This window comes from Macaca fascicularis, chromosome 3, assembly GCF_037993035.2.
Source record: "Macaca fascicularis isolate 582-1 chromosome 3, T2T-MFA8v1.1".
Taxonomy (NCBI): Eukaryota; Metazoa; Chordata; class Mammalia; order Primates; family Cercopithecidae; genus Macaca; species Macaca fascicularis.
Window position 1 is genome coordinate 191,218,816 of NC_088377.1, and position 20,607 is coordinate 191,239,422.

At 42.7% G+C, this 20,607-nt stretch overlaps 1 protein-coding gene and 1 non-coding gene across 2 annotated transcripts in view; both read right to left on the reverse strand.

Moving 5' to 3' along the window:
- The window catches only part of LOC141409988 (uncharacterized), a 47,198-nt gene that overhangs the window by 14,540 nt on the left and 12,051 nt on the right, over positions 1 to 20,607 (reverse strand). Inside the window, exons 6-7 of the mRNA XM_074036534.1 lie at positions 18,961 to 19,185; positions 260 to 343 (exon numbers count right to left, since the gene is read on the reverse strand). The gene's annotated coding sequence lies outside the window, so the exon portion shown is untranslated. The remainder of the gene's footprint in view (positions 1 to 259; positions 344 to 18,960; positions 19,186 to 20,607) is intronic.
- On the reverse strand, positions 18,386 to 18,457 carry TRNAC-GCA (transfer RNA cysteine (anticodon GCA)). The gene has a single exon. It is a non-coding gene; the product is annotated as a tRNA-Cys (tRNA).

Below are 20,607 nucleotides of genomic sequence, written 5' to 3' on the forward strand. Positions count from 1 at the left end.
GAAAGCACAAATTAATTAAGTAGAAAACACACAAGAGAGGGTCAATGAAGCTAAAATTGTTCTTGGAAACAAACAATAAAAGTAATAACCCAGATAAGATTGACAAAGTAACACTAATAACCAATATCAGGAAAGAAAAGAATGCATTATTATAGTTCCCCCCAAATTAAAAAGATTGTAAGATGATATGATCAATTTTATGCCAATGAAATATAATATTTACATGGCATGGAAAAGTTTCTAGAAAAATAAAACTTACATGAAGAGAGGAATTCTTTGTCTGCTTGATGGTCTCAGCTCTCTCTCCCTTCTCATTGATCCACTTTAGTTTAGCAGTACTAAGCTGGTTTGAAGGGAAAAAATACAATTTTTTAGCTGATACAGGTGCCATTATGCCAACCTCATAAACACTTGGTGGCAATATTCCACATTCTCCTGTCTACCAGCAAGGCTGATTCTTTTGCCAAGAAGCTTTTACTGTTAAATATTTCCTCCAAATATCTGATGCGGCACAGAGAAAGAATGTCTCTTCTGGAGTACTTGCTACCATGTGTCTAACTTGTCCAGCTCAAGAACGTGTTTCCTTGAAATAAAGAGAGTTTGGGAAGTTGCAGACATTCCGATGCATTGTTTGTAACTTTTCCCAAATAAATCTTACTTTATGCTTATACTAGTGGTATTTGTCCTCAACATCTGGCTTAATTTTATCAAAATTGACACAAGAAGAACTAAAAATCACGACTAATCATGGAACGATTAAGGAACTTGAATTCATAATGAAACATTTTGCCATTAAAAGAGTAACAAAAAACTTCCAGGCACAGATAGTTTAAACACTTGTTATACCAAACACTTCAGAAAGAAATGATGTAAGTCTTACACAGACACTTCTGGAGAATAGAAAATTAAAAACAGCGTACCTTTCCCAACTCATTTTATGAGGCTAGTTAAACTTACTATAAAAAATAACAAAGACAATGTAAGAAAACAGGCCAATCTCACATATTAACATAGAATAGACTTTAAAAACCATAAGCAAAACTATTAATACATCAAGGTCAGCATTACATAAGAAAGAATAACACATAATAACCAAATTAAGATCATTTCAGAATGTAAGATTGACTTAACATTAGAAAAATCTATTACTGTAATTCACCACACTATAGGACATAGTAAATGCTGTTAGTGTCCCACTGATATTCCTTCAGAACTTATCAGTTCTGTGCATGCAGGCCCCAATTTCAACTGTCAGCACCTATAACTATGTCTGAGGGCATTATCAGGCTGCCCAAACATATAACAGGCTAAAAGTACCAAATAATTAGCAACCAACCTTCGAAAGCAACCCTCTACCCATGACTGATGGAAGCAGATGGAGAAATACACAAGCTGCCTTGTTCTTTTGGAGAGGACAACCCTAAAGCATGTTATACATTCTTACAAAGTCCCTAACAGTATTAAGCTCCAGTTGCCTATAAAGGTGCCTATAATGGTAACTTGTCTAATATCCCACTGTGAAAGCTGTCAGAATGAAAATGGAGTCACTTGTGTTAAAACCGGACAAACGGAGCCAGGGAAGGCCACAAAGGTAGAGTTTTTATATATGAATTCCTGATAACAAGAACTATCACAAAAGACTGTAAAAACCACAACCTTGCACAAAGGCCACTGTAACCTTACACACTCACAAAAAATACTTCTGCAAGGACATTTGCCCAGCAAAAGCCTGACCAGCCTTGGACTGTTGCCACCTTTGTTACTGATTGCTGTAGCCAGGAATTATTTCTTCAAAACAATTTATATAATCCTTCTCATTTTGCCTTTACCTTGCCACGACCTCCTCAAAAACACACAGTTTACTGTGACACCTGTATTCCCATTGCCAATGCTTGTTCCCTAAATAAATATAATTTCCTCTCAGAGGGCTTCTCTCTGTCTGTTATGTAGGCTGACACCACCTTTTATTGGCTTCTTTCCTTTCTCTGTCTGCCTTACCATTCCTGACTGGTGTTTCCTGAACTTATCTCCCAAATAAACTACTTGCTCTTAAATTCTAGTTTCAGGGTCTACTTCTAAAGAAAGCCAAGCTAAGACAACAGATTAAAGGAAAAAAAATCACGTCATTAAAATAGATGAAGAAAAACATCCAATCAAATTCAACACGTCTTCATGATGTGTCTACCTAAAACATAAAAAGAAATCTTACTTAATGGTGGGATGGTGAAAGCTTTCAACTGAAAACTGAAAGCAAGACAAAAGTGTTCTTAAATAAAGGAGAAATGGAAACTGAATTGAGGAGCAAAAGACTTATCAAAAATCACCAAATATATTTTTAAAATAAATCAACTAAGACATTCCAGAAATGAAAAGTATCAATGTCTTCCTTTTTATTTACTTTTAATTGAAATACAACTCACAGTAAGGTACACACATCTTCAACATACAGCTCAATTAATTTGCACACATGCATACCTATGTACCCACCTCCCAAATCAAGATAAAGAAAATTTCTAGCACCTCAGAGGGTCCCGTGGTTCCCCTTCCCAATTACCCTCTCTCCCGAAAAGGTAACACTATTCTATCACCATGGACTAGTCTTGCCTGTTCTTGATTTTATATACTGGAATTGTACATAGTTATTCCTTTGAAACTGCCTTCTTTCACTCAGTCTTATGTCTATAGGATTTATCTGTGTTTTTCCACGGTAGTGGTACTCTGTCCTTTTTAAAACTCTGTTTAGGATTCCGTTATATGACTAGATCATGACTTATTTACCTATCCTACTGTTCATGGGCATTTGTTTCCAGTGTGGGACTATTAAAAGAAATGCTGCCATGAACATTCTTGCATGGACATACACACTCTCTGATGTCTGTATCAAGGAATATAACTGCTGAGGAAGAGGGTGTTTTTACTTTTACTTTTAGCCAATAATGCCAGATGGTTTTCTAAACTGGATACAGCAAATGACACTACCACTAGCAGGGGATGGGAGTTACTATGGCTCCACATACCATCACTGAGTAACATCAGTCTCTTTCATTTTAACCATCCTAGCAACAATTCTAGCGATAGTTCACTGTGGTTTAACTTGCACCTTTCTAGACTCACGAGGTTTGAGCATCTTTTAATAAGCTTATTGGCTGCTTGGATGCCCAATTGTATGATGTAACTGCTCAAATCTCTTCATCATTTTTCTACTGAGTTGTGTATTTTTAAATTGTCTTGTGCAATTCTTTATATATTTTGGGTATAAACCCTTCATCAGTTATGTGCAATAGATACCTTCTCCTGCCGTATGGGTTTTTATTCCCTTACTTGCGTTTATTGGCTCTAATGAATGTCAGCTGATTTCCCTGCAAACTTTTTAACTGTTCAGTAAACAGTATACAGAAGTTACTACGTGCCAGTCCTGTTTTCAGTGCTTTACGTAGATTAACTCATTCTATCTACACAACAATCCATCACGTAGACACTCTTATTACCCCCATTTCACAGATAGCACAGTTGAAGAAAGGGAAGGGCAGTAATCTGCGCAAGGTCTTCTAGTGGGGTAGGCCTTGAAGCCAGGCTGTCTGGCTTCAGAATCCACAGCTATTGGTATCCACGCCGCACTGTTTCTCCCAGGCTTATTGTGCTTGTCCAAACTCTATCAATGGGCATTCTTTGAAGTATAGTTCCTGATGCAGTCTGGGGAGGATTTTCCTTTGGCCAGGAGCCTAAAGCACTACACATCCAACTCCAACTTGAAATAAGTTGCCTGTAGTTTTTCAGACCCAAAAAAGACTGTGAATTCAGGGCCCATTAAACCCCAGCCACTCAGCCCGCGGCTAGAGATTCTCGGGACTGGTTTTCTTTCTTCCTGTATTCTCTTCACTCCTTCCAAAAGAGCTCAGCGCTGATCCTGTCTTTGTGCAAGGCAGTCTCTTTCCTGATTCCTCACCATGTGTGGGGCCTAACATTTCTTCCTAGAAATGCCCGTTCATCACTGTACTACTGACACCTGGCCTCCAGAATCCAGACACGTCCCAGCCCTCCTGGACTCAGGTTGCTGCCCAGCCCTGCCAGCAGAGCATTCCGTGCTCCCGTAGTCTCATCATTCCTTTGCATCTTCCTTCGCAGTCCACCCTACTGCCAAAAAGGAAAAGCAAGAGGATTTTAACACTATCATAGAAATGGCAGTGGAAGTCAGTGTTTCCGCAGGCTCTTGGGCCTGCAGTAGAGAGGAGTGGCTGGCTGTTGACTGCCTTCTGAGAAGGTTGCCAGGACTACAAGGCAAAGGCCTGTGGGTAAAGGAGAAAATTCCAGTAGCAGGGAAAGGCAGTTTGCAGAAGAGAGTTTACCAGCTCCTGTGACAAGAGAAGTGGGGCCTTGGCACGGCTGAGGAGATGAAAAGGTGCTAACCCAAGTGTTACTCCAAGTGTTCTTTCTAGGTGGGATGGAGTTCTGTCTATCATCAGAAAAGGTCTCACGGGAGGCTGGAAGCAGTGGCTCATGTCTGTCACCCCAGCACTCTGGGAGGCCAGGGAAGAAGGGTCACTTGAGGCCAGGAGTTTCAGACCAGCCTGGGCAACATAGTGAGACTTCGTCTCTACAAAAAAAAAAAAAAAAAAAAAAAAAAATATTAGCTGGGTATGATGGCACTCACCTGGGGTCCCAACACTTAGGAGGTTGAGGTGGGAGGATTGCTTCAGCCCAGGAGTTAGAGGCTGCAGTAAGCTATGATTGTTTCACTGCACTGCAGCCTGGATGACAGAAAAATACCCTGTCGCTTAAGGAAAAAAAATGAGACCAAGTGGGGTTGTTCTCTACCAACACTTTTTGGTCATGAAACTATGGTAACATTGGCCCTACTAATGCTTTTGGGGATTCTGAAATCTACTCAGCTACCTACTTCTCACTATTTCTTAGAGTTGCTCCTTCTCTATCATTCTCCATCTGTATTAACTGAAGAAGTAAAAGTTGGAAGAATCATCTTTTGTCCTAGACTGCAGTTGTGTTGAATCTGCCCTGAATGGAATACTGGGCTAGGAGAGCCAGGCCCAACTCTGTCATTAAGTATGTTAGGACAGACATCTCAGTCACACAGTTTCTCTTGTACATGCCCACCATAAGAGGTACTGGAGGTTGACTCTGAAGGCCATTCTAGCAGCCACTGGCAGCGCTTTTCCAGGTTGCTGCCCGCAACCAAGGACTCAAGGCAGGGAAGACACAAGATCCAGAGTATTTTACAAGGGGGCACTGCCTCTTCTTATGCACAAGGTCAATGAGTTTTCACTGAGGTAGGCCTGGCAGCTCCTAGGAGCTTCCATTGTGAAGTGGCAACACATAGGTCATCTGGGTATGACTGCACAAGTCAAAGATATTAATTGACCCTCATAACAGCAGGAGGGGGTATAGCTCAGGGGTGGAGCACTGGACTGCAGACCAAGAGGCCCCCAGTTCAATTCCAGACACCCCCTCTGCATTTTCTATTTTGACATTTGTAGAAAGTAAAAAGTTTTGTTTTCAAAGTTTCTCTTCTTATTAAATAATAAATCATAAGTGTTAAAAGTAATAGTTTCTTTTAAAAACTAACTTCTTTCAAGCCTCTTTGCTTTGTGCCAATAACTCTTTATTAAGCCTTATCTTATGTAGCTGTTACATATAAAAGAATAAGTATATTCTGTTTTGTACTTTAACCAAGATATTTGTGCTAAACATGCTTACAAGCACGTTCTAGCTCACATCCTATGTCCCTTCCTCATTAAAGAATGTTATTACTTTTCTAAATCTTTTCATAAGCAACTTCCTCTTTTCCTTTCTTCTCCATTACTTTTACCTATTTAAAAAGGTTTTAAATTGTTAGCCAATCAAGTTTAGTTTAAATTATAAAGTCTAGCTGCAGCCAATAGAGACAAAACACAGTAGTAACGACAAGCTACATAAAAGATAAAAAGTGTTTCCCTCCATTGTTCAAGTGTATTCTGACCATTATTCCATCTGCGAAGAGCACCCACCCTTTCTACAGAAAGTAAAATTGCCTTGCTGAGAAAACTTTTTGTCTAAATGCAAATTTTTCCTTGCAGTACCAGAAACCAAACATTTTATTTCTAAATAAACATTTTACTTATAACACAATGGTGGCCCGTACAAGGATACATTCTCCTCCTCTCTCATGAAGACGTGCCCCACTGCCTCATTGCAGGGGCCTCAGGGGTAAGGAATCAAGTCACACCCAGTGCAATGAATAAACCTAGACTCTCAGCAAGGCAGAAAGAAACCAGCCGGCGACCTAGAGTAAAAGATCTTCACATATCACGTGGACCAGGTAACCTCATGCATGAGCCAAGGAAGGAAACACCAGAAGAGCTGGTAAAGTATTTCATTGGTGGTCAAGACCAAGGAAAGAAAAGCCGCAGGGCAGTGAAGCATTCCCTGGTTAAGATATACCACGTGTGGAAAGAGAAACCACACGGGCAATAAAGCATTCCTTAGTTAGGACTAAGGAAAGAAAAGCTGCAGGATGTGAGTGAAGTATTCCTTAGTCGGGGTGTCTTGGAGGTTAAAAAGAGGTGAAAAATCTCCATCAGGGGGAGATTGAACCTCACACAAACCTCTGGTAGTAGGAAAACATATTCAGAACTTCCCTTTCCCATCTTCTCAGGGGAAGAAAGAGGCTAAGCTCCACTCCCGCTGGCCACTCCATAGTGGGAGGGGAAGGAGAGGGGAGAACAGCAGCGTGGGTGGCTGGCAGAGGCATGAAAAGACCAGCAGAGAGAGAAAGAGAAGAGCAGAGACAGAAAGCAAAAATCTTTTGGCAAAATTTTAAAGTTTTCTAGAAGAGGTGAAAGAAGGAAGACAGGGAACTCAGAAATGCAAAGAGAAAGAAAGCAAAGTCAGTACTTTAAAGGAGAAGGTCAAAGTAAGTATGTAAGGGCTGTGGATGTGAAGGTAAGGAGAAAAGACAAAGGCACCCTCTAGCCCAGCGTTAATGACTTGTGCAATTTATGCCAGGCATCTGCTGAGCCTCTGGGCCAGCGGCGGCCCGGGCCCAGACTGCGGCCATGAAAATCCCACCCAGCCCAAAAGACTAAGTAGAAAAGAAAAAGGAAATGAGATGACAGAGAAAGAGAGAGAGAGAGAGCAAATGAGAAAGAGAGAGACAGAGGGAGAGAATAAGTGATAGAGAGGCTGAAAGAGAAGAGATTAGAGAAAGACACAGAAGGTGTGACTGGGGAAAGAAATAGTGTAAAAAGAAGTCAGAAAGTTGAGGCATGTGAAAGATGGTCTATGAAAGTCGTAAAAAATGTTATAATAGGGAATTCATGCAAGAAATATTGTATAATTTAAAATTAGGCATCCTAAATGTAAAACTATTAAAGAAACAGTTTATGTGCAAAGTATGTAAGGAAAGTAAAACATACTTTTACTAAAAGAATTATAAAGAGGCAAAAAAATATGGATTTTTACCTACATTAAAAGGTTAAAAAAATAGGTGCTAATGAAAATTCAAAAAGAAAATAAATATTATTAAACCAAAGAGAAACATTATCCAAACCCCTTATAAAGGAAATCTTGCTCCATCTACATCAAAAAACCCATTAAGGGCCCTCCAGCACAAAGTTAATAACAAGTTTCCACCTCCAGCGGCTCCTAGAGAGGCTGCAGCACAAGTTGATGAGGGGACCTAACCTTGAACAGACACTTCCTGTACAGGGGAGGGGGCCAAGTGGCTGTTAGACAGCGCAGCCCCGCCCAAGGCCAGGGGCCAGACAGCGAGGACTCAGGCAGGAGCAAAATCTGAAGGTGGCTGGGTGACTCACAAAGCCCCTCATACCCAAAGCTGCAACGCACAGGAGCAGTGAAGGCCACAGGGAGGTCGAGACCTTAAGAGGGGGCAGGGCTGTTGCACCCCCTAGGCAGCGCTGAGCAGGGATGGAGCAAGGGGTGTCACCGTGGGGTCTTGGGCCCCAAGATACACAGAGTTCTGACAAAATAAGGAGCCCCAGAGAGTTCCTCAGAGACAACATAAGTAAAAATAAAAAAAGAAAATTTCTCAGCAAAAAGGCACTAGAGATGATAAAATCAAAGAGACACCTATAAATTGCCTTACTTATATTCCACTGCTAATGTCCCCACATTTAAAACAAAACAAAACAAAAAAATCAGTTGTTCAGAAATTATATACTTAGTTTATCTTCTATGTTTCCCTTCCCTCAGAACTAAAAGTCTTTTAACACAAGTACCACCCCTAAAATTTCTGGTAAACCTGCACCAGCCTGGAGACCATGTCATCATCAAAAGATAAAAAGAAAAAATAAAAACAAAAAAACTCAAGCCAGCCTGGGGAGGACCCTACCTCATGCTGCTAACCACTGAGACTGCCATTTGCACAGCAGAAAAAAGATGGACACAACACACCCAAGTCAAGAAAGCATCATCACTGTCGGAATCATGAGCCATTGTTCCAAGGTCAAGCCCTATCAAATTAAAGCTAAGAAAAACTCAATCTATCTTTTCTTTTTCCTTTCTTCCCTTTACTCCCCATCTTATTATTAATGTAACTAGATCTAACTCACCTCAAGTTATCACTTTTGATGCCGGTTTAGTTATACCTTATAGAGATTTACATAACCAAAAGACAGCTTACTACTTCAAAAAAAATATCTTCGTCCCTCTTGGACTTCCTCGGATTGGGAAGACATAATGAGTTCCTGTAAGGATTTATAGTATAAGAGCCAACATTTCAAAAAAAAAAAAAATCCTAGAGAAAATTTTGAAATGCACTTTATTGCTAGCTCAACTTCTCCATCATCACTCCTCCCAAACACAGTGACAAAACCAAAGTCTCTATAGTAAAAGAAAATCTAAATCAAACCACAGCAATTAAAACAGGGTATCAAGATATAAATGCCTGGCTAAAATAGACTAAATATTCTATCTGCACTCTAAATAAAAGCAATTGTCATGCTTGTGTGCATAGTAGGCCAAAGGCCCAGGTTGTCCTCTTTCCACTCAGATGGTCCTCTACAACAAGACATGGACTGCATGGTGGCTCCTTTTCAAAATCCTACAGCTTGGGATAGTGAACTGTGCCAAACTCTCTCTCTGCTATTTCCTGAAGTGCAGTACCCTGTGGGTCAGCCGCCGAGGGCCATCCAGTCTCCATCTTCCAAGACCAATTTTACCTCGTGTCTCCAACAACAAGAGAATAATTTGGCGTTCCTTAGAGACTAAACAGGATGCAGTGAGGTCAAGCACTTCCAAGAGCTGACTCATCAGTATGCCCTTATTCATCCCGAGGCAGATGTATAGCAGTATTGTAGAACACCTTTACTAGACACCCTGCCAAATAATTAGAGCAGTACTTGTGCTAGTTCAATTAACTATTCTTTTACCCTGGCATTTCATCAACCAAAAAAACTTTCTTTTAAAAACTCAAGCAAAACAGCTAAGCCAAGACATGTTAAGAAAGTTTAAAGAGAAAAAAAAAAAACTATAAAATCAAGAGGTGCGAACTGTAGAAAGTAAAAAGTTTCCTCTTCAAAGTTTCCCTCCTTATTAAAGAATAAATCATAAGTGTTAAAAATAATAGTTTCTTTTAAAAACTAACTTCCTTCAAGCCTCCTTGTTTTGTGCTAATAACTCTTTATTAAGCCTAATCCTATGTAGCGGTTAGATAAAAAGGAATGAGTACATTCTATGTTCTTGTACTTTAACCAAGATATTTGTGCTAAGCATGCTTACAAGCATGTTCCAGCTTGCAGCCTATGCCCCTTCCTTATTTAAGAATGTTACTTTTCTAATATTTCATAAGCAACTTCCTCTTTTCCTTTCTTCTCCATTACTTTTACCTATTTAAAAAAGTTTTAAATCGTAAGCCAATCAAGTTCAGTTTAAATTATAAAGTCTAGCTCTAGCCAATAGAGACAAAACACAGTAGCAAAGACAAGCTACGTAAAAGATAAAAACTGCTTCCCTCCATTGTTCAAGTGTGCTCTGGCCATTATTCCATCTGCAAAGAGGACCCTTTCTACAGAAAGTAAAATTGCCTTACTGAGAATACCTTTTGTCTGAATGCAAATTTTTCCTTGCAGTACCAAAATACGAACATTCTATTTCTAAATAAACATTTTACTTTATAACAACATTTTAAATGGGTGCCTACATTTTAACTTATTAGACACTAGGGTAAAGGTTTCACTTTTTTCTGAAATCAGCAAATGCTGAGGGTAGAAAGTGGTGGTTCTTAACCCCAGATATAAATTAGAATCACTTGAAGAGTCCATAAAAGTGCGATTTCCCAGGCCTCACCACAGATCAATTAAATCAGAACATCTAGGGTGGGGCCCAGGCATGGTAAAAGCTCCCCAGGAGGCTCTAGACTGTAGCTAAGGGCAAGACCTCACTTTAGCAGAGCTTCCAAGAAGTCTCCTTAACCCAAGGCTCCTTCTTCCCACTCTGCCTCTTCTTATTCATCCTTAGGTGAACCCCAAATATCTAGAGAAAGGTCTCAGTTAATTAGGAAAGTGTATTTTGCCAAGGCTGCAGATGTGTGTCTGTGACACTGCCTCAGGGGGTCCTGACAACCTGTTCCAAAGATGGTAGGGGCACAGCTTGGTTTTATACATTTTAGGGACACATGAGCTATCAATCAATATGTGTAAGATGTACACTCGTTCGTTCGGAAAGGTAGGACAATGCCAGGCGAAGGTGGGACAACTGGAAGCTGGGAGGGGGCTTCCAGGTCATAGGTAGAGAAGAGACAAAAGGTTGCATTCTTTTGCATTTCCGATGAGCTTCTCTAAAAGAGGCAGTCTGAAACAAACAGATTTATCTCATAATCAGAGAGGTGACTTTGAATAAAATGGGAGGCAGGTTTGCCCTAAACAGTTTCCAGCTGGACTTTCCCTTTAGCTGAGTGATTTGGGGCCCCCAAGATTGATTTTCCTTTAACACTTATGTGGACAGCACTTAAAACTGGACCAGAACAGTATCTTCCAGGAACAAATGCTGTTTCACCATTTCCTAGTTGTCTTAATTTTTCCTCTTCTTGATCTAGACATTCTCTCTGGGTTGGGGTGGTATTGGTCTTCTATTTCCAAGACAAACCACCAGGATCTACAGCTCAACGAATAAGCCCTTATAAGGCCAAGAGAGTTTGCAGAAGATGAAATGTCAACATGTTAAAGTATAAGTAAAGTTCTACGTTGTGTTCAGATGTTCCAATTATCAAAGGCAATTTTACGTCATAGTTAAGCTTTAAAAGCAAACTTCTGCAGAAGGGATCACTGAATTATATCAACCATCTCAAAAACTAGAGGATGTCATAGTATTCTATGCTCTAGAGAACAAACAGCTTTTTTTTGGATACAAATCTTAAAATTCATGGAGGTTCAGCTATACAGCATAGAATTCAGAAGCACAATTCATGATTTTTAGTATCCCTTATACTAATCATGTTTCATGAACCTTTTTAAAAACTACCTAAAATACATTTAATAATTCTTCAGATTTATGTAAACAATGTAAGTTTATACTTTAGATAGGCTAAAAACAAGTTCTTGTAATAAAACTACTTGAAAGCAGGAAAGTCTTACTATCTTTACATTGAATGGCAGGAAAACACATCAGAGAAGCAGACATTGAAGACAGAGCCTGGTCAAATGTAGTGTCACTTGAGGCGCTAATGTGATCATTTAGCAAATGGTGCTTTGCTCTACTCCCCTGAGTTGAAAATATTCTGTATCCTGTGACTTTCCTTATTAGTATAAGATGTAGTGGCCTGAAAAACAGAACTTCTTTTATTTTCAGTGATGTGTTTCATAATTTCTTATTCATTAAAGCGGATTCCTTTTAAGAAGAGATGTGAACTTTTTATTTCGTATTTTTTTTCCCTCCAAAAAGTGGCATTGGTAACTCAAAGGATAAATGCTACAGGGGATGGACACCCCATTCCCCACGGTGAGCTTATTTCACATAAAATGCCTGTTTCCCAATAGCTCATGTACCCTATCAATATATATACTGACTATGTACCTACAAACACTTACATTTTTAAGAAGTACCTTTTGCTGTTCCAGTTTCACACTTAGCACGTTGGCCTAGAACTTGGGTACTTGCCCCTTTCCTGTCCCTACCCTCCAATGCCTTCTGTTAGTAGAAACGGTCTCTTGGGGCAGCCTCCTTCCCGTATCCTCATTACTGTTTCAGTTACTCCACCCGAGCCCGCCAGCCCTCCGGCTACTCTATAAACAGTCTTCTTCCACCTTAACCTTTCCCTGCAAGTCTGCCTTTTTATCCATCCTTGTACACTCGAAGGTCAGCTTTCCCCTAAAGCCATCCCTCCCCTTCAACTTCCAGAACAGAGGGTGGGGTCACCTTCTCAGCTTCATTCTCTATGCTGTCTCTAAGCCCCAGCTCCTCTGCCATCCCTCCACGCTTCTCCTCTCTCAAAGCCATCTCCTTCCACTACTCTCTCACCATTCATGTCTTCTCTGATATTTTACACAGAAACATTGGACATTTTTAGAACCAGACTAACAATCCTATTTTCCTCTCCACCCTCTCCTTTTGTCCTCAGGAATGTCAAACACCATGGCAATGTGCTTCCAATGCTAAGGCCTCCCAATGCTAAGAGATTTCCTTCTTCACGGCTCTACAAATGTTCACAAACTCTACTCACTGCAGCTCTCAAGGTGTGTGGTGAGACAGAGATTCAGCATTTTCTACCAGTGTCTTCTACCCTGCTTCTTGTATATCAGCTGAGCACACAGCTTCCTGGAAGGAAAACTGCATTTCCCAGACCCTCCTGGAGCTGTGAGGCCACAGGCACAAGGCTGGTCAATGAGATGCAGGTGAAAGTGATGGGTGTACTTACAGGAAAGACTTGTCTTTTCCATCTTCCTGCTGCCTGGAAGGTCGATGAGATGCTGATGTGGGTGACGGCATGCTGGGATGAAAGCCAAGCCAGCCAGGCAGCTAGAAAAAACTCGGGTTCTTGACCCTATGGAAAGCCATGCCTGGACCACCTAGCTGTGGACTTTTAAATGGTAGATAAGGAAGCTTCTGGTTTGTTTGCTGCTTCTGGTTTTACTTTAATCATTCAGTATTCATAGCCAAATGTGATCATCACTCAAACTATTCTCTTTCAAGATCTTAGAATCAGGAAAGTCCTTTAATGACACCTCTTCTGATGTTTACCTTTTCTCCTTACTGTGCCTCTCTGCTTATGAGCAATAATTCTATTCCTTTCTAATTCACCTCTTCTCCATTTCCCACCATGCCTGGTTCACACTTTGCCCTTCTTCCCAAGTAATGAGTCCCAGCCTACCTCCTTGATTCTCTTTGGATGACCTGTTTTCTACCTGACTGAGAAGACCAAGGTATAGAGTCCCCTCAGCATCCTCTGCTTCTCTGCATCTTCACCTTCTCCTCATCCCCTCCAGGGTAGGAGACAAAGCCTGGTTTTATCCAATTCCCTGCCAATGGATATTTAGATGGTCTCCAGTGTTTTGCTGTGAGGAATTAAAAAACTGCTATCATGAATCTCCATATACATGTGTCTGAAGTATCTATTCCTATAATATGCAATTATAGGAATATTTTCGAAGGATAAATTCCTGCAAGTGGTACTCTGTAGAGAATCATCTTTTTTTTTTTTTTTAGGTTCAGGGGTACATGTGCAGGTTTGTCACATAGGTAAACTCATGTCATGGAGGTTTGGTGTACAGATTATTTCATCAGCCACGTACTATGCATACGTATTATTTTCCAATCTTCTCTCCTTCCACCATCCACCCTCAAGTAGGTGCCAGTGTGTGGTGTTCCCCTCTCTGTGTCCATGTGTTGTCATCATTTATTTCCCACTTGTGAGAACATGCATTATTTGATTTTCTGTTCTTGTGTTAGTTGCTAAGGTTAACGCCCTGCAGGTCCATCCATGTTGCTCCAAAGGAAATGATCTCATTCTTTTTTATGGCTACATAGTATTCCCTGAATATGTGCCACATTTTAAAAAGACTTAAGTATTATTTTTTGAGTATCTTTTTCTTTGTTTTTTTTTTACAAAAGCAATTTGCTTTTTACTTGACAAATTATCATGAACAGTATTCTACGTCAAACACAAGTCTCGAGACACAGGCTCTGGTCTCCTTTCAGTGCCGGGGAGGCTGGTATCACCTAGTTACAGTTCTGTCCCCAGCCTAGCACACCTCACATGATGCTCAACAATTGATACTGTCTAAGAGAATTATCTGGATGACTTGAAGGGTCTCTCCATTTATAAAGGTCAACAAGGCCACCAGGGTGTTCTCAGCCAGGTACACACAGAAGTGATGGAGAAAGAAGTATCAATGAAAGGAGTGAACCCAGAATTCAGAGAAACAGAACCGGCTTAGACATCCAATCCAGCAGAGCTGGGTCTTGCTTTTGCTGTGCTGACACATCAAAAGGGTGTTAATTACAGTATCTGTCTATGACTGGGGGTATAGCTCAGGGGTAGAGCATTTGACTGCAGATCAAGAGGTCCCTGGTTCAAATCCAAGTGCCCCCTACACCATTCTACTTTTAATCACCAAAGTGGGTCCTAGGTCATAAGCTCCTCCCAACCCACTCTGGGCAAAAAATGACACAGCCTATCTAATCTCTGACCCATGGCATCTATGAAGTGCAGACTCAATAACCCTCAGGTGATTTTATGGGCTTTAAAGTTTGTAGGGCACACCTGTCTCCTGCAGCCCGCTGGGTACCACTCCAGCACTTTTGTAGAGTTCTCCAGAATCTCCCCAGGCACATCCATGTGATCCACAAGAGAGGGCTGGGCCATGTCTCTAAGTCCTGCTGCATTCTCCACAGCACCCAGCTTCCACTGTGGCACAGGAGTACCTGAACCAGCCACAGTCTCATGCCCACCTCCGATGGGCATGAGAAATCTAATGAGCTTAGATTTTTGAGCTTAGAGTGCTGCACCCTGGACTTTGGCTCTGTGCCCTCAGGTTCTGGATTTCCCATCTGGGGCTGCTGCAGACTCACACCCTGGCCTACCCAGACCAAGGACTGGGGGAGAGCAGGATTCTGGGAGGCTCTGGGAGACTGTGGGCAGGGAGCGAGATGATGGAGGAAGTCAGCTGGGACTTCCCAGAGGACTGACCTGATCCCATCAGCTTCTTCTCTCTCCTCCATGCAGACAGATACAGATCACGGGCTCCAGCAAGGAAAAGGAAGCTGGAGTCAGATTCCAAAATCAGTAAATAAAAATAAGAATAGGTAAAGGGTACCCTGATTGGAAACTTTTGGTCTGTCCTCTAAGGCTCATCTCATTATTATGTGATGAAAACCTTGCAGTCTGTAGTCTTTTGGGTGAGAGGAGCACACCATGGGTAGTAACTGTGGTCTCTCAAGCCCCCTCTGATGGTGGTGGTAGCTGAACAAAGCAAGATGCAGGATGTGGTCCTTTCTGGAATATTCTGATGTTCCCAAAAATACCAAACCTCCAGGAGCTTCACAGATGCAGCAGAGCCACCAATCGTCCCAAATTATGTGGATATTTCCCACTCCTCAATGCAGTTTCCAGCCAATGGCTGAAGGGCCTATTAGGGGAAATGTGGCAGGAAGATTCACAGTCCATGCCATGATTGTGGCAGAGTTCTTTTCTCAAGCTTGGCTTTCTCGTCATCAGAGCAGGCAGATTCTTTGAGCAGATTCAGACCGGGGTCAGAGGCCAGGAACCTCCATTGTGCCAGTTATGGTGGTAGCTCAGACCTACACATCCAGGGGACCACAATGGCTCCCCATTCTCAGGCCTAAAATCCTCACCACTGATGAGTCACAGCCAAGACCTGTGTGGCACAGACCATGGAATAACATTTCGCGGTAAAGTATCACAGTGCTTGGCCTCTGATACCCTAGGATCCTCCTAGCCTCACTGAAATCAGGGGCTCCCTTTCCGCTATCATCCCTCCCACCAGCATTTCTGTCTACAGAGAACAGCTACCATAATTCTTTTTACGAATGTAGAAGCTCCACACACCTACGTATTTTTCAAGCCAGGGCAAGTCACGTGTGATAAATCCACTCCAGCTTACCTACCCCCTGAAGCCTATGGATTCTTTCTACATTATAGCAAGAAATCCCTAGTACCTCAAATGCATTTACAATTGGCCTCCTGTGGCCGGGCGCAGTGGCTCACGCCTGTAATCCCAGCACTTTGGGAGGCCGAGGCGGGCAGATCACGAGGTCATAAGATAGAGACCATCCCAGGTAACACGGTGAAATTCCGTCTCTACTAAAAATACAAAAAATTAGCTGGGCGTGGTGGCGGGTGCCTGTAGTCCCAGCTACTCAGGAGGCTGAGGCAGAAGAAAGGTGGGAATCCGGGAGGCGGAGCTTCAGTCTACGTGGAATGGATCATACAGGGTGACACGTGAGCTATTTGCTTTGTTTAAACTGGTAGGACCAGTCATCCTGCCCAGAGGTCACTTACAATCTGGGAACTAGAAATTGGTCCTGATGGGACTGCAGGCAAAAGTTACTCAACTTTTCTACAGCTTCTGGAATTTGGGCTTCTGGATTTCTATCCCCTCAAACTGCGTAGATTTTTATTACCTTCAAGTTTAATGAGGCCAGATTCCCAATCCACATTCCCTTCATGTTTCTGTAATCATTTATTATACATCCCTGGTACCAGCAAGGACACTATGATTTCTAAAGAAGACGTCATATAAGGTGAGTGGAGACACAGAGGGCAATTGCTGACAGGATGGCGAGGAGCTCATACAGTTCAGAGAAGCCCCCAGAGCCAGCCTCATCAAATAGGCAGGACCTCAGCCCACCCTGGCTAGGGAGCCACCACTGCTACCACAACAGACACTGGCTGCAGCCTCTGGCCCTACTGCCATTGCCAGAGCTCTGCCATCTCCAGAATGAATTCCAAATTCACCCTGCTTCTATGTAGGATTTAGTCTGCATTCATGGTATTGTTTAGGGGAATATAATTAGCCAAACTGAAGCCATTCCCAATGGTGCTGGTTAATTTTATGTGTTGGCAGGGCACAGTGGCTCATGCCTGTAATTCCAGCAGTTTGGTAGGCTGAGGCATGTGGATCGCTTAAGCCTAGAAGTTTGAGACCAGCCTGGGCAACATGGCAGAATCCCATCTCTACAAAAAATATAAAAATTAGCTGGGCATGGTGGTGCGCCCCTGTGGTCCCAGCTACTCCGGAGGTTGTGGTGGGAGGATCCCTTGAGCCCAGTAGATGAAGGCTGTGGTGAGTGGAGATAGCGCCACTGCACTCCAGCTTGGGTGGCAGAGGGAGGCTCTGTCTGCCTCAACAAATTTTCTTCTTTAAATGTGTCAACTTGGCTAGGCCATGGTGGCCAGATGTTTGTCCATACCAATCTGGATGTTGCTGTGAAAGTATTTTTTAGGTATGATTAACATTCAATCTACAGACTTTGAGTAAAGCAGATTACCCTCCAAAATGTGGGTGGGCATCATCTGATCAGATGAAAACCTAATGAGGAAATGTCTGCTGTCCCCCAAGAAAGGAATTTTGTCTCCACGCTGTCTTCAGGCTGGAGCTGCAACCTCAACTCTTCCCTGCTTCTCCAGATTGCTGCCATGCCCTGCAGACACGACACTTGCCAGCCCCCACAATGGCATGATCCAGTTTCTTAAAATCTATGTGCACACACACACACAGCCCCTATTGGTTCTGTTTTCTCTGAGGAACCCTGATTCACACACCAACATTCAGGGAGAGGACATATCTGACCTCGTACTTCCCTTAACCAGAGACAGGATCCTGTCTTCCACCAAGACTTACACAATTGTGAATTCCCCAAATGAAGAGGCTTGGGATGTGTAAGAAAAAAGAGTTCTCCCCAGACCTGGCACTGACTTGCCTTCAAGAAATTGGGTTTCTCTAGAGCTTCTGGGGTCAGGGGAGGCTTTCTAGTGAAGACCTGACCTGCTTCCTATCTCTCCTGCTTTGCAGAATGAATCCATGTGCTGAAGAAAAGCTAAGAGTAGAATATCCTATTGTGATCAGTGAGCGAAAAGATATTGGGAGAAAAGCTGAGTGTTAGGAGAGAAGCTGAGGCAGGGCTTGCATGTCTGGCTAGACTTGCTGGCTCCTTGCTTCTAGCACTCCATTATCCTGTTTCTCTTCACTTGATACACTGTTTCCTTTCAACTCCCACATCCTCTCCACCTGTTTGTTTGAGCACCAATAAATAGCGCGGGCTCCCAGAGCTCTGGGCTTTCCCAGCCTCCACACTAGTGATGGCCCACTAGTCCCACTTTCTCTCTCAAACTGTCTTTTTCTCATTCCTTTGACTCCGCCACTTTGTTGCCCTCATGACCTGGTATTGGGTCTGATCACCCCAAAAGAAAATAGGGAGGGGGCACCTGGATTTGAACCAGGGACCTCTTGATCTGCAGTCAAATGCTCTACCGCTGAGCTATACCCCCATTTAATTGCCTGTCTCCAGTAAGAACTATAAACCTGTATGGCCACACCCTGACTGTCACCGTCATGAGATGTGTACTTGCTTTGTCACGATACACCCCCTTCCTACTCCACACCTGCTTGCCAGCTCTACTTAACCACCAGCATCCTTCCTCCTCCAGTGTCTGACTGAAGACAGGGACATTACAATCACTGAGGTTTGCAGCCAGGACATCCTTCAAACTTGCTGAGAAGGGCAGGACTCAAAGAACTGGTTGCTCAACAGACCCTTTAAAGGTGAGGCTGGGCTGGGCAGAGCTGGGTAAAAGCAAAAGTTCTTGAGCCCCACTGGAGGACTCCTAAGCCAGACTCTCTGGGAAAGGACCTAGGGACCATGTGTGCTTCTAACCAACTCCCTGCAGCATTCTGACTCATGGTTTGGAGCTACTGGTTTAATGTGCTCCCTTACATGGTACAGATCTAGAAAAAATGACAGTATTTAAAATCATGCCCAAACAAAACATACCTGATTAATGACCAAGTCATGACAAGAATCCACATTCATGATAAAGGGCCTCTCTGCACTCAACACTCTGAGGCAGGAGTTGAACTGCCTTTTCCTTTACTCTTCTTTCCTCTTATCCTCCATTCGCTGAATCCCATGATGTGTCAGATAAAAGTTAGTAACCAGAAGATAGGATCCAATCCATGAAAAAGTGGTGAAGTGGAGAATCGGAGAAATCTGTGGTCACTGGGAAATGACACAGGACAGAGTGATTGAAAACATGTGGGCAGAGTGAAAGGAAGGGTCAACAAGTGACACTGTCTTGAACCAGGGACTACTTGATATGCAGCCAGATGCTCTGCCCCCAAAATGTGCCCTCTTATCTGTTTAGACTTTCCTGATTGACACTGTTTCACCTATGTTCCCAGGCCCAAGGATCTAATATACACTGTAATTTCTCATCATTTTCAGTGAACCACTGGCAACTGACTTCATTCAGACAGACCTCTATCTGGCTGTGAACTTACCCTGTCCTTCCCCATGGACCTATCAGACGACTTCTAGAAATCTTTCCTGCCTAGAATCCTGCAGCCTCCTCCTCAGTCCCTGTGTGGGGCAACAATTTGGAGAATTGCTGTTTAGAGCTGGAAGCTTCCTCTCTCCTCTCCTACTTCAGTTTTATCTTCTCTAACCTACTTCCCATACTCTCTCCACTTCACTTCACCCTCTGCACAGTGGGGTTACTTTGGGCCTTGTCCTACATTTTTTCGACTGTCTTCTTTTCTTCCTTCTCCTCACTTATTATTCCTTGCCTTTAAAAGGGAGACACTTTAGCAGAGGGGACCCAGTCCATGTTGGCCCCAAACCATTAGCTCAGCACAACTAGCAGAGCCAGGACCAGGCACGAAATCTATTTGAGCCCTGAAGCTCAGGCCTCCAGTATCCTGAATTAGGACCAGGATCTCTCCCCCATCAGGTTGGCAGAAATGTAATTATAGAAACTGGGCAAAGACGTAAGGAAACAGGTTCTTCATAGCTGCTGCTGGGAGCACCCGGTGGCCCTGGGGTACGCCTGGGGACAGCAATATGGCAACAGCAGAGACGATATCAAGCAAGCCTATGATATGGTGAGGCCATTGCTGGGTCTGTTTCCTGAAGTAGCATCCCCACAGGGGCACAAAGAGGCCCAAGAATGATCACTACAGTATCGCTTGTGAGCGTGAAAAATCAGAAAAAGCTTAAGCGCCAATCAGTGGAGGAATGGAAAATAAGTTACAATATAGTTGCTTCTGGAATATTAAGCATCTGTTAAAAGGAATGAACTTGATCTACATGTATCATGGATACGTCTGAAATAATGAGTGATAAATATAACGACATCTATGTAATGTTTCAAAACACAAAAATCCATATATTGTTCACAACTACCAATGCACACAGTAGACATTTTAAAATCTGGATAGAGGGCGGGTGCGGTGGCTCATGCCTCTAATCCAGCACTTTGGGAGGCCGAGGCGGGTGGATTACAAGGTTAGGAGATCAAGACCATCCTGGCTAACACGGTGAAACCCTGTCACTACTAAAAATACAAAAAATTAGCCAGGTGTGGTGGCATGCGCCTGTAGTCTCAGCTACTCCAAAGGCTGAGGCAGGAGGATCGCTTGAACT